At 40.1% G+C, this 12,910-nt stretch overlaps 1 protein-coding gene and 1 long non-coding RNA gene across 2 annotated transcripts in view; one reads left to right on the plus strand and one right to left on the minus strand.

Annotated features, from left to right (window-relative positions):
• LOC114013863 (uncharacterized) overlaps positions 1-12,910 on the plus strand; it is a 42,205-nt gene that overhangs the window by 9,774 nt on the left and 19,521 nt on the right. The window contains exons 2-8 of the long non-coding RNA XR_008748834.1: positions 1,422-1,496; positions 2,337-2,466; positions 5,604-5,814; positions 6,359-6,737; positions 6,944-7,027; positions 11,369-11,460; positions 12,031-12,163. This is a non-coding gene — a long non-coding RNA (uncharacterized LOC114013863). The remainder of the gene's footprint in view (positions 1-1,421; positions 1,497-2,336; positions 2,467-5,603; positions 5,815-6,358; positions 6,738-6,943; positions 7,028-11,368; positions 11,461-12,030; positions 12,164-12,910) is intronic.
• LOC106112851 (acyl-CoA (8-3)-desaturase-like) overlaps positions 1-12,910 on the minus strand; it is a 48,041-nt gene that overhangs the window by 8,303 nt on the left and 26,828 nt on the right.

The raw sequence follows: 12,910 nt of genomic DNA on the forward strand, positions 1-12,910 counted from the left end.
CAGAAAGAAATAAATGCAAGGACACAATTCATAAGTACAGGCCTGGTGTTATTGATCTCTCAAAGACATGAGCATGAAAAAGCAATGGTGTGATAGCCTCTAGGCAGGGCTGGGGACAGGGAAGGAGATCACGGCGTTGACAGAGCACAAAGGGGGCAGTTGGAGGCCTGAAGCACAGCTGAGACTGAGCTGAGCCGTTAATTCAGTCTGTAGAAAAGGAATTTTCCCAGAAATTCTCCAACTGTGGAAGAAATTGCTTTTGTACATCCATGCCTTCAACTTAACTGATCTGCTCATGTGCCTGCTTTTCCACCATCTTTCATCTGATTTAATTTAGTAATCCTAAACAGGCCAGAACCAGTGCCTTACTGCATTCCAGCCCCAGAGTGACTCTGTGCAAATACTTATTAAGAATAGTTGTGTGACAAAATGAAGTTGTTTAGCTAATCTCTGTCCTCTGCCCCAAAATAACACAGATTTGGGCAACTGTGTGACTAACACTGAGGCCTATCTGTAACATACAGTGGGTTTAAATACTGTGCACGTAATCACCATCACTGATGAATCCGAAAAATCAGCAAGCAGTTTCTCTGCAAAATAATCTGCTCCCAGTACCTGGTTATTTCATGATGTTGCAACACCAGATGTTTTTACAGTCTCCAAAATTCAACCAAATTTTGCCAAATTCAGCCAAAAATTCCAATCTCAGGACTGTTACTCCTCTTTTTCTAAGTCACTTTGCTCCTTAACTCTGCTTTTCTATCTTTTTTGAGAAAACACCACAACAAAAAGCAGCAATAAAAGGACTCCACAGTTTTGTGCAGTGTCACCCTTACTAATACTGTGGCATTAATTGTACTCGTTTTTCCATTCCTCAGGTTTCTCTTCTTACCAAGAGCCTTCTGTGTTTTTCATCCTTTCCTAAGTTACTATCTTTCAGGGCTATATGCTCTTGGTAAAATCTTCCAGTCAAACTAAGATAATTTTTTAATTTTTCTTAAAATATACATCCAAAAGACTAAGCAACTGACCTATTCCAAAATGTACAGACCTCACTAAAGCATTACAGATTTTCTTAATGAATGCTTCTTTCACTTCTTTTTGTCTGCCTCCCAGATTAACCAAAGAGCCTGCTGAATTCACAGTGTCTCATGAAACTGCTCTTAGTAATGAAGAGTTCCTTACTTCACCCACAATGTCCTGGATATATTCCCAAAGCAACTCGGTGTGGATATAATCAAGTTTGCTCCAAACCAGAATGTGCACACATAATCAGGCTACACAGGAGAACGCAGAAGTCCACACACACAAATTTACCTTGCTGACTAGTGCCAGCATGGCTTTCTCTGCACTGGATTACATGAATCTGCACTATAGACATACCTATTAGCAAATATTCCAACTTCTACTCTCTTCCACAGTTTTTGCTGAGGCCAAGATGCACAGCTTGTGAGGATGCAGAGCTCAAGCAGGACAAGATAACTCCAGTATCACAGGTATCAGTTTGCCTTAGAATAAATAGATTCTGAATATTGTGTCTTGTTGGAAGCGATGATGCTGTTGCTGTCCAAAAGCACTGAGCTGATGAAGATTTATGTGTTCTTCAGCATCTCTGGAGCAAAGTAAACCCTCTTCCTATTAATTTCACTTACAGCCCTTGAGCTGGATTTTTATCATACATGCTTAAAAAGAGAGAGCAGGAAATAAACAGGCATTTTCCCGTTATAGTGCACAGCCTATTTAATATGCTTCACACTCAGGTGTGAGGACAGCTGAGCTGGCAGCTGAAGTCTTGCAGGGCATAATGATTTGGCCATGGGACCAATCTATAAGGACCAGCACAGATCCCAGAAACAAAATATCTGTGTTTTCCAAGTTCGTCCATTCTCTGGGGTATTCCAGCATGCTAAAATGAAAGAAATCTGACGGTACTAACTAGAGAAATGAATAATGGAAAATACAGAATGCAAAGTCCAGCTAATACAGAATTTGAAACAATAATGGGCTCAAAATTATTTCCATGAACCTCAAACATCCCTTAACTACGGAAGATCAGGGAACTATTTGTCTTTTTTTTTTTCTGTCAAAGAAAGGAAGCAATCACTTCTTTGTATAGATGGTTTTTGTATAGATGTTAATTTACCACCATTTTCTACCTTTCCTGCATATACCAGAAGGCAAGAACTCCCAAGGAGCTTGCTGAACGTTTGGTGTGTGTTTACCACAAGTTTCCATGGCATTAAAATAGCAGTCAGGCAAGGAAACGTGATGAGCACAATTTTTGCCCACAAACTCGCTAGCAGTTGGACACTCGTTAACTGGCTGATTTTTTTCAGGTTTGTCCATCTTGAGGGTCAGAAGAAGCACATGCAATAACTACAGAAGCTTGCTTGGAAAACTGCTTGGGAATTTGCTTTCTGTCCGAGTGATGCTGGGCGGCATTTAGGAGGGACACATTTCCTAAAGGTATGTTCCTGGAAGCAGCTGCTGTGGTTGCTACAGGGTTGATTGATGCACTACTTGTGGCAGCTTCCCCACTTTACCCTGGCTGCAAGCAATCCCTGCAGTTCACAGGAGCTGCAAAAGCAAGATCGGGAGATAAGAGTAATCCCAAAGGCTTTAGCCTTTTTTTTTTTTTTATAATTGTGGTGAGACAACGGAACAAGTTGCCCAGAGAAATTGTGGGTCCCCCATCATTTTCATTGGTCATTGATCAGATTGACAAATGTAAATAGCAATGGACCTGTGTAAGAGTATAGCAGAGCATCTCTTAACCTCTTTATACCTTTCATAAAAGTTGATTACAAGAACACTACAAAAATCCTCAGGGGTGGTGGCACACCGTATGCATAAAAAATGAATCCTAAGTGTGCTGATCCGTATTCCCCTCCAGTTCAAAACACTGCAACTGTTGTTGCTTCGTGGAAATACTCGATGACCATGAACTCTCCCTTTTGGCCTTGAATTGAAGAACATGTTTTAGGGAAAAGATCACCAGTGGCATACAGCTTAATCCGAACACTTCCTCTAGAGCCACACAGGAGAGTTGTGTTGGAGCAGTAACAATGCTGGCAAGGACCTTTAGTAAATCTTTAGAAATTCATTGCATTTTGTTAATGGTCCTGAACACAGGTCTACAAAAGACTCAGGTGAGCAAGGCTCTGATAACTAGTGCTTTAGTGGAGCAGCTGATGTGGCACAGAGCTGATGCTAGCCACATTCTTTCCAGATGCTCCCCATTATTTGGGTGCGCTCCACTAGTTACCCAGCACTGTGCTGAGAGGTCCTCTTGATAACGATGCAGCAAAGGTGGTTTCTGTTTGTGCCACTTTGCAGAAATTTCTGAGAGAGTAAGTGATGTAACCTAGTGGAGGTCAGTAAAGAGACAAAGAATGTATGAAACAGCTGGAAAAAATCCTCTGTATTCTGACTGAACGACTTCCTATGCTTATGCCCAGTAACTTGCTGCTGCTCACCACTCCAGATGGTCACATAAACAGTTGTGCTATGGCTGCCATGTTCGCATGAGATATCAGTGCAGAAACACAGATACAAGGTTTTACAGTATGAATGGAAGGGTGGCATTGACAGAATCGTATCTTTACATCTTCATATGATGTAACGTGTTCTTTCACAATAACAGATCTTATCTACTGCCCCCCAGAAAGCATCAGTGTATGACTCAAGATCTGCAGCACAGACTTGCTGAATAGAAAGAGTGATATAATCTCTTTTCTGTCATACCGTGTTACACCCTTTTTGACTAGTACAGCTGATTATGCCCTGTTTTGGTGATAACTGCACCCACAAGCTTGGGGTGGATGCCTTAATCCCTTGAAGAAATTACAGAAACGTATGGAAGCATTCTGCCAGCTATTTCCCCTCACTCTTAACAACCTAAACTCTTAGGAAAACCTTGCATTATTCCCATTTACTTAATTCCAACTTGGTTTTCAAAGCACCATACTTCTGTCTAAATCAGACCAGAAGTTCCCTGTCACAAATTTAGTGCTGAAGAGTCACTAAATACGTAGCTCCACATGTCTGAACAAGGCAGGTAGGAACGTCAAGATGAAGGAGGAGCTTCCCAGAGCCATGGAAACTCAAAACACGTTTGAAAGTCATTTGAGCCAAGCTATGAATACTATGTCACAAGAACATGGAAGAGAAAAACTTGAACTATATGAAGAATGGCATGATGGTTTATGGGAACCATTACTACATGTTGCAAGTAAGGGAGGATAGCTCATTCAGTACCCAAACAGTCTGACTTAATTTGTTGAGTTTCTCTCCAACTCAGGCAACGCAGCAAAGAAAACAGGCATTCACCTAACACTCTGCTACCTGGGGTGTGTTAATGTGGAGTAACTTCTAGTACTGTTAATAGGGTAAATGGAAGATAAGCTGAAAAAGGTGTTGGATACAAAAGTTACGGACACGTACTTAAAGTTGCTGCATAATAGATTTTGTAACATCACTGTGGAAGTGATTTCTCTCATCAGCCTTGTTTCTCACACCTCGCTTTACAGTGCATGACAGCAATTACCTTGCTACTCCAACAGAGGACAGAAAGGGAAGGCCTAATAAAGAATCACATAAAACCTACACGTAGAATTAGGTGCGTGATCACTTACTCCCACTGGAAGCATTACTGTCTTATTAGAACAAACAGGAAATACTGCAACTGCAAGCTTTATCGATCTACATAACTTTCATGTTATCCTGTTCCATAGCTGTTCTATAAACTCCAACAACTGAAAATCAGGAAATGGTTAAACTATTTCAAACTCAGTCATGTGAAGAATTGAAAACAGAGTTAAGGTTATGCCCGGATCTTTACCTTGTTTGAATGATGTTCTGATCTACCAGACAGCCTCATCTGCCCTCTCTCCATGCATACACAGACACTCTTATTTTATTTTAGAATTGCAGTGAACAGAATTTGTCTGTTTTCCCTACAAGGACAAACATTTAGGTCTAGACTCATCATACCTAACTTTAAGTGTCTAACTTCTGTTAGCTACCTACCTTAGGAGACCAGTTAGACACTCTCTGGACAGTGCATTGAGATACACACTTTGAGTGGATGCTTCAATTTTATGTGGCCGTAGATCACCCCAGACAGATTACCAGACTGTCTCAAAGTCTGGATGCTTTTAGTCTTTTGGCCAGGATCCTGGCACTACACTTTCACCTCCCTGCCTTCAAATGCATGGAAGAGAATCCTATTTCCAGCTACTTGATGTAATCCGTGCAAACCAGCACAGGTAGGAGTTATGGTTATTTGAAAGTTTACATGTAACGCTGTCCTCTGTACACGAAAGGGGTCAAGGAGAGGCTGAAATCCCTCAGAAATTCTTTGCTACAAGGGTGGCAAGGCGCTGGCCCAGGCTGCCCAGAGCAGCTGTGGGTGCCCCATCCCTGGCAGTGCTCAGGGCCAGGCTGGACGGGGCTGGGAGCAGCCTGGGCTGGCGGAAAGTGTCCCTGCCTCTGGCAGGGGGGTGGGCTAGGTGATCCTTACGGTCCCTTCCAACTCAAACCATTCTGTGATTCTGTGATTTTTTGTTATGCCACTGCACCCACCCACTCTTTTTCCTATACAGGACAGGAACTGCAAATTCCAAGAGACGAAGCAGCACAATGCTCGTAAGCCAGCAATGATTTCCTGCACATGGAGCTTGTAGACTTTGTCCACACTCTGCAGAGACTTGCAGACAACATTTGTAAAAGTTTTGTCTATGGTAATATTTGGAGAAAAATGGTTATTACTACTTTCCTCATAAGATAGAGATCCACCCAGCCTTCCCATCTAAGGTATGTCAACAGGTACAGACAAGTCACATCAAATAGCAGGTGAAAACACATTGCACAACACTATCAATTATCTTCCTGAGAAGTTGCTTCTATAACATTATGGGCATAACATATGCTTCTTTCACTAGATCTCATGAGAAGTACTTCCTGTCTTTAAGCACTTCATCACCGGGAGCAAACATAGTATTTCTTCACACTCGCCACAAAGAACAGCAAAAAAATCATACTGCTCTGCAAAATTTAAATACATACATATACATTACAGTTGTGTTGGTTCTTGACTTTTTGTTTGGTGAAAAACACTGGAAACATCACCTGATAATGTGCTAGGTTTCTTTAGTGTCTGATCAACATAGCATTTCACTGATCTACCAAGTCACCCTCCCTCTTCAGTTCTGAATGAATCTTTCTGTGGAAAAGGCAACCGACAGTTTGCACCATCATCTAGAAGAGATTTCACCAGACTTGTACAAGACCACTAATATTTTTCTTTTACTGCTGGTAATTCCTTGACTGATACAAGTTTGTTTTTTTTCTTTTTCAGAGTGCATCTTAGCATAGCATTGGCCTGTAGACATCGTTGCTCTCCTGTGATTTTTCCCTGCCTTGTTGATTGTAGGTGATTATCAGACAGTTGCACTGTCCCTCTCAAGACATCTTTAATTAAAACAGCACTTAGGATTTTATTCCAGGGTTTAGAAATGTATTGTATTCTTTCTCAGCCTTTGAATTCCTGTGTGAGCCCAGCCAGATCATGTTAGAATCATAGGATATCTCAAGTTGGAAGGAACCCATAAAGGATCATCGATTCCAGCGCCTGGAAAACTCGGTGCCCATGTATACATGCTCTAGACCCTATAAATGAACAAGAAGTTATCTTGAGTGCAGCTGTGCTCATACGGCTCTCGGCTTAACTCTTTCAGGTAATTCAGTCATTGGAAGCAGTATAGCCGATATGGTGACGCTGCAAATACTTTTTTTTTTTTTTTTTTAAAGGCATAGTAATATTTACTTACATTAAAGGGTGCTCAGGCAATATATACAGGGTCCAGGACAAATATATACTCTATAAAAAAGTACTTTTAATTTGAGCGGCTTCTTTTGCTCTGTTTGTGACTGTCTCATACAGAAACAGAACAACCTGAAAATGAAGGATGGAAAAATGTGACTACAACATCATAACAGAAAAAGGACAACTTAAACATAGTAGTAGGTAAGCATAAGTATTTTTAATTCATCTTTATTTCAGTATATTCCAAGTAGATTATTTACTTCAACAAACTAGCCTCTTTTTGTCATCTACAGGTTTAAGGATTATGCTGTGTGGAGATACAGATATAGAAAGTGCTCCACGGCATCTATCTGTCTCAAAAAAGGATGATGTGAGCATCAGAATAGTTCAGATACAATGAATTAATTCATTCGCTTTGCTTTAGCTGTCTAAAAATGGATAATCTAAACAATTTATTTATTTTTGCTCTAAATGGACAGTGTAAATTACATCCAGTGATGTGTGTCTCACTTCATTGACAAGAGAACCTAGACACTAGCTTAGACTAGATGCTTAACTTCATAAAGCTAGGCAAGATGAATCCTATTTAATGAGTCCTTCAGTGTTAGGGCTGATAGTGTTCTTTTTCTAAACAGTCATTGCTGGAGGCAGCACAAGTTTAAGATTTAAAGGAAATGGAAGCACTTGAGATCTACTCAGATTTTCTTTGTATTCCTTCCATTTGTTATGGACCGTGGCCAATTTACCTCTTCATCTGCTTTATTATAAGTGAAATAACACGGTTCTTTAAGGAATTGTACTTTTAGCTCTTATCACCACCTTTTCTTTTATTTATTTATTTTTTAATGATTGGAACAAATTTCAGAAAAAATCTGAAGAAGCAACTGAAATAGAAAACCAAACAACTGAAATAAACTTTTGCAGAATTACTCTTTTACAATTACCAATGTACATTCTTCATTCCTTACCTTCAGTAATGAGTCTACATGATTTTTTCTTTACTCTCCCCAAGGGAGACAGAATATTAAAATCACAGTCAAGTTATTCAATCGCTTTCAACCCAGAATTAGCATGTTGCACACTTAGAACTGTCTTACAAAACCTGAGACACCCACTCACTCCGTGAGAACAATTTAGCCACTTTTATTTGAGGGAAATGAGGGGGAGAAAAGCAGGGCAATATAATTACTTCTGTCAGTTAGGAACCATTATCAAGATTAAAAGGGAGGATCTATATTTTGTAGCTGGACTGGTTCCTTGCACAACCTGTGCCTAGCACCATCTAGGTTACCTAAATGCCTTGTTTCACCTGGAGTGGCTGGATCCACATTTTATCACAACTCATCCTTTCTTTCAGGATCTTCTTCCTTCTGCTTCTACATGGAAAGAAACATAAATGGGAAGTTAACGGCAACTGCTATGTTAGCCAAACCATACAAGTAATTCTTGCTTGCCAAACAGAATTTATCAGGTTAACAGAGATTTTGGCTTGCAATTGCATTTAGAAATGTAAATTTCTATAGGTGGCATAGGTATAGGATACATGCCAACTAACTTCACATCCCCAGGCCCAGAAGTGCAGCTAGCTCTGGAACTATGTGGATTTATTAACTGTAACTTCTGTGTTGTACAACAAAGGCTGCAATTCAAACAATCGGTGTCGTGTAAATCACAGGCAAGTCACCTTCATCTGTGCTTTTGAATATGTATAACTAGATTCGGTATCTGTTGAAAGCTTCTTACGTGTTGATAAGGAACCATAAAATTAATTATATAATTACAGTGCCTTTCTAGTAGAAGTGTAGTGGTTCAACATACTTAGAACAGATAATATAATTCAATCAACCAATAGAAATGGTGTTAAGTATTTTGGCATAGATAAGTGAATATTGCATTGCGGTACTTCCTTTAAGAGGGTTATTATATTAGAAACACCTTCATCTAAGGGCAGGCAGTGGTCATATATTGTTGCTCATGCTCAGGGACAAAACAAGCCGTTGCACGTTGTTCAGTTAAGCTCACAGTATTCTGTGCCCTCCTTAGCTATCATCAAAGTTTCTTATTTTTGAAATGGAACTTCTGTCTTCTCCAAAAACAGTACTTAAAGAGTCTATAAGGCTAAAATCAATAATTCTATCTAAAAATGTAATTGAAGGCAGAAAAACCATGTTCACCCTTTTCTTTTTTGTTCACTTATTTCAGACTAAAATACGAGATGTTGTGTTTACTCATCTAGTACCACTTTGAGCCAGTGCCAGCCATTTTCTCCCTCTCTTTGTTTTTTCCTTTCCCTTTCCCTTCCCCCTCTCCAGGCCTAATTATCTTCATTGCTTTTTGTGAGGCCTGAAGATTCCAAGGATGAGGTAGACCAAAGGTACTGACCAGACAGAGGGAAATAAATAGACTTGGGACTGCCATCTAAGGAGGTCTGCATGGTCCCCAAGGTTTGAGGACAATTTTTAATCCTTTATAGACCTTGGATGCCCACAGGACATGGGACCTTAAGTCACAGGTTGAGATGTAAAGATAGACAGAGTCTGTAAGAACTGAAACCTGACAACAACTCAGCCATCAGTCTATTCTTCAAAAATTAAAAAAATCTTTGCTCCTGAATTTATGTGAATTAAAATCTTGAAATGAAATCTTGTAACTACTGCAGTCCTCAGCAGTGTGAAACATTGAGGTGTTTTCCCTCAGTGCTACATGTTCAGAAACTTATTTAACCATACATAACCCAAAATGTATACTTCAAAAGCAATTGAGCATGCAGGACAGCATATACACTGAATAGAATCTATTATTAGAATTAGCAATGTATGAGTTACAGCTCCTATTAGACTGTTATAAGCAGTTTTATACCTACTACGGTAACTTTTTTTATTTCATGGACATGCTACCAGGGTCCTTACGATAAAATTTAAATGTAAGCTGTTCTATGCACAGTTTTTGCTTATCTCTCTACCTACAGCATTTAGAAACACAGGATGGGAAGTTTGACAGGTCTCAAACAGTTATTAGAAAAAAAATCATAAATTATGACAAATACTTTTATATTTGGTTGCACAATCCCTGCATATCTTCCACGGATCAACTGCACAGTATTTGTGGGTTTAAGGTGAATTTTCATGTGCATCTGAAGCATCCCATCTCCCAGTTCCTGAGATTCCCTGGACAGCTGCCACCTGGAGAGACGGGATGCTGTGAGCTTCCTTGTAAATATTTGAGGAGAAACAACACAGGCATAAAATAATCCAGTTTGTCATCACAAGTACCCTCTCTGTGTCTCTTTTCTGTTGTCAGAAAAGACTGATAGACTAACTGATGTCACTCCCCACATAACACGAATCAGAGGTTATATGACGACTCCTTCACTGAATTTCAGGCATAGGACTGCAGGTCATTTCAGTTCTGCATCCTTGAATTGATGGATCAAGAGCTCTCCCCTTCTAGTTGAAACTAGCTCATTAAGGCACAGACCCTGGGTCATTTACTTGGATTTGTGGTTTACTGTTACATAGGTTAACTAGATGGAATGTTTTTTTCTGCTGTGTCTATAAACACCAGGTTCTAGTACAATATTTTCTTTAGATGTACGGCCTGCAGGATTAACCTTGGAGGAAATCAATTGCATTTTAAAAACACTTAAGTGTTTTGTGCCAGTCCAGCTGATGGGTATTAGTGGATATCATGCAAGTATTGCATTTTACTTTACTTAATTGCTCCTAATCCTTGATTAGACAAACAGAGACCTTGGACTATGCCTGTGGGATCCTTCTGGATAAGCAAGTGGAGTACTAATTGTTTAATCTTAGCCCTGGGCAGCTACTAGTTGCTTATATACTAATTGCTCATAGATTATAAACCTAAGGAGGCAGTGATGCCAGACACACAAGCCACTCCACAATATATTGGCTGGCCCAGCATTGCAAGTGCTGTCTTTCAGGCATGAAACATAAAGCTTGACAGCAGCTGGGATTATACCGGGGAAATCTGGATCTCAAAATACAACCTTCTATATAGCAGGAGCTCCCAGCATCCTGGGGCAAAAGGTTAAGGGCAGCATAATTAAATTAGATAGAAACAAAGGGGATTATATAAGGGACATAATGCAATTTTTTTTCCCCCTTTGTAAGTGGCGTGCAAGGGGTTTGTGACTGGGGCAGATTGAGGCAAAGGAATGAGCTTCATTAGCCCAGGCTGCTGGGGTCGGCCCCGAGCACTACCAGTGTGTCACAGGCTATTACATCGAGCAAGCAAAGCAGATGCAAGCCTAAACCTAGGCCAGGACACCACATCCCTTCTCTCTGTAAACTGCCCCTAGACATAACCTAATAAGGAGAGAGATTAAAAACTTCTGCTATTTCTAATGCCTTGGTATTTATCCCAAGACACTGACCTATGTTGTTTTCTTTTGGGATGCATTTTCAGTGGCACTATCAGCACTTGCTTTTCTATTGTGAGCACTACAATTCTGGGTATTTTTTGTCACAGTACCATTCTCAGCGGTCACAAAAGTAGAAAAAAAGAATCCTGTATTCACAGAGTGAAGAGAAGAAGGGGAAAAAGGTGCCTTATGCTTACTCAGAAAAAACCTGCAACTGTGACCTGTGTACATAAGAGGAACTCAGAAATTGGTGAGTGGTGGGAGAAGGTTTTCTTGGGGTAGGGGTGGGACAGGGGAAAGAAATTCCTTTTAAGTTCTTAAAATGTTTTTTTTTTTATTTTAGAAATATTGCTAGTATTTTTAGGCTTTAAAAAGCCCTATACTCTTATTTTAGTTTAACTCTGTAACTTGCATTTTGGGTTTGACAATCTGATTTTAGATGTATACTAAAAAAGGTCCATTTGTCCTGCATAAGGAAGTGGGACCTGCTTTGGACAGGAACATCCCTGGGTTTCCACAGTGTTCGTGAGCCAGCTTGAAACAGGTTGGGAAATCACAATTTTACCACATCAGCACTGAAAGAGAGCACCTGTTGCAGTCACTGCCATATTTTTATGGCATATCACCAATAATTTCCCATAGTGGACCAGGTTTTAATGCCCTGCTAGCATCACGTCTTAGGAAACCTACAGACCCGAACATGACCTAGCCTCATGTCACCCTTTACTTTCTATTCTCTCCTTAACCAGGACCTTGATCTAAGTACTCACGTGCAGAATTTCTATTCAGCTTTTAAAGTATTTACCTTTTTCCACTGCAGGCGCAGAGCTGACACATAGCAATTAGCGGTGGAAAGTGGACAGCAAATGGTCATGGACTTCACACTGGTTACTCACGCCCTGAGCTCCTTCTGTATTTGCTGCAGTAACTCATTATCCAGACAGAACCTTCAGGTAGGCTGCCTCGCAGATATTAAAGTAATGCAATTTTGCAAGGGACATTAAAATAGGGCAAGCGGGAAGTGTCCTGAGGAAAAGATGGGTCAAAAGGAGCAGACCTCAGTGCCTTGGTTGGGTATGAGAGAAAAGGACTAGTTTCTTTGCTCTTTTCTTCCCTGTTTCGTTTGAAAAATAAATCACAGCTTGTAAGCCACAAATGTTTCTTCGACATTTTTTAGCTTGGTTTTCCAAGAAAATGAGATTTGACAGGTGCCTGCCTGTTTATCAGCTCACTTTTCCTCCCAGCCAACAACTATTGAACTCACTGGGACCTCTACACTAAATTTAATTAAAATAAGCCCAGAATCAGTTCCTACAAGTTTGTATAAACTAACAGTTGGTTCTGAAAGCTCATTCAAGTGTCTCCACTGAGGGCTCAGCTGTTATGAGACCGAGAGGAACTAATGTGTTAAAAAAAAAAAGAGGAAAAAAAAAAAGACCCTTTCAACTGGAACTTGCAATTAAAGAAAATAAAGTTATGAGAAACTAGGCTCTGTTATTTAGACTCAAACTGTACTCAAACAAACACTGTGCTCTCTCTTGAGACTTCTGTTAACTCACTTTGCATGTTGGAGTGGAGTAAATACCCTTGCTTGTAGGTTTATTTGAATTTGAAAATGCGCAGAATAACTAAATATTCAGTTCGGCCAGACTGATCCTTTGTCTGTGTCTTGCTGTCTGTTGCAGTTTTAGGTCAAGAAT

This window comes from Falco peregrinus, chromosome 9 (genome assembly GCF_023634155.1).
Source record: "Falco peregrinus isolate bFalPer1 chromosome 9, bFalPer1.pri, whole genome shotgun sequence".
Taxonomy (NCBI): Eukaryota; Metazoa; Chordata; class Aves; order Falconiformes; family Falconidae; genus Falco; species Falco peregrinus.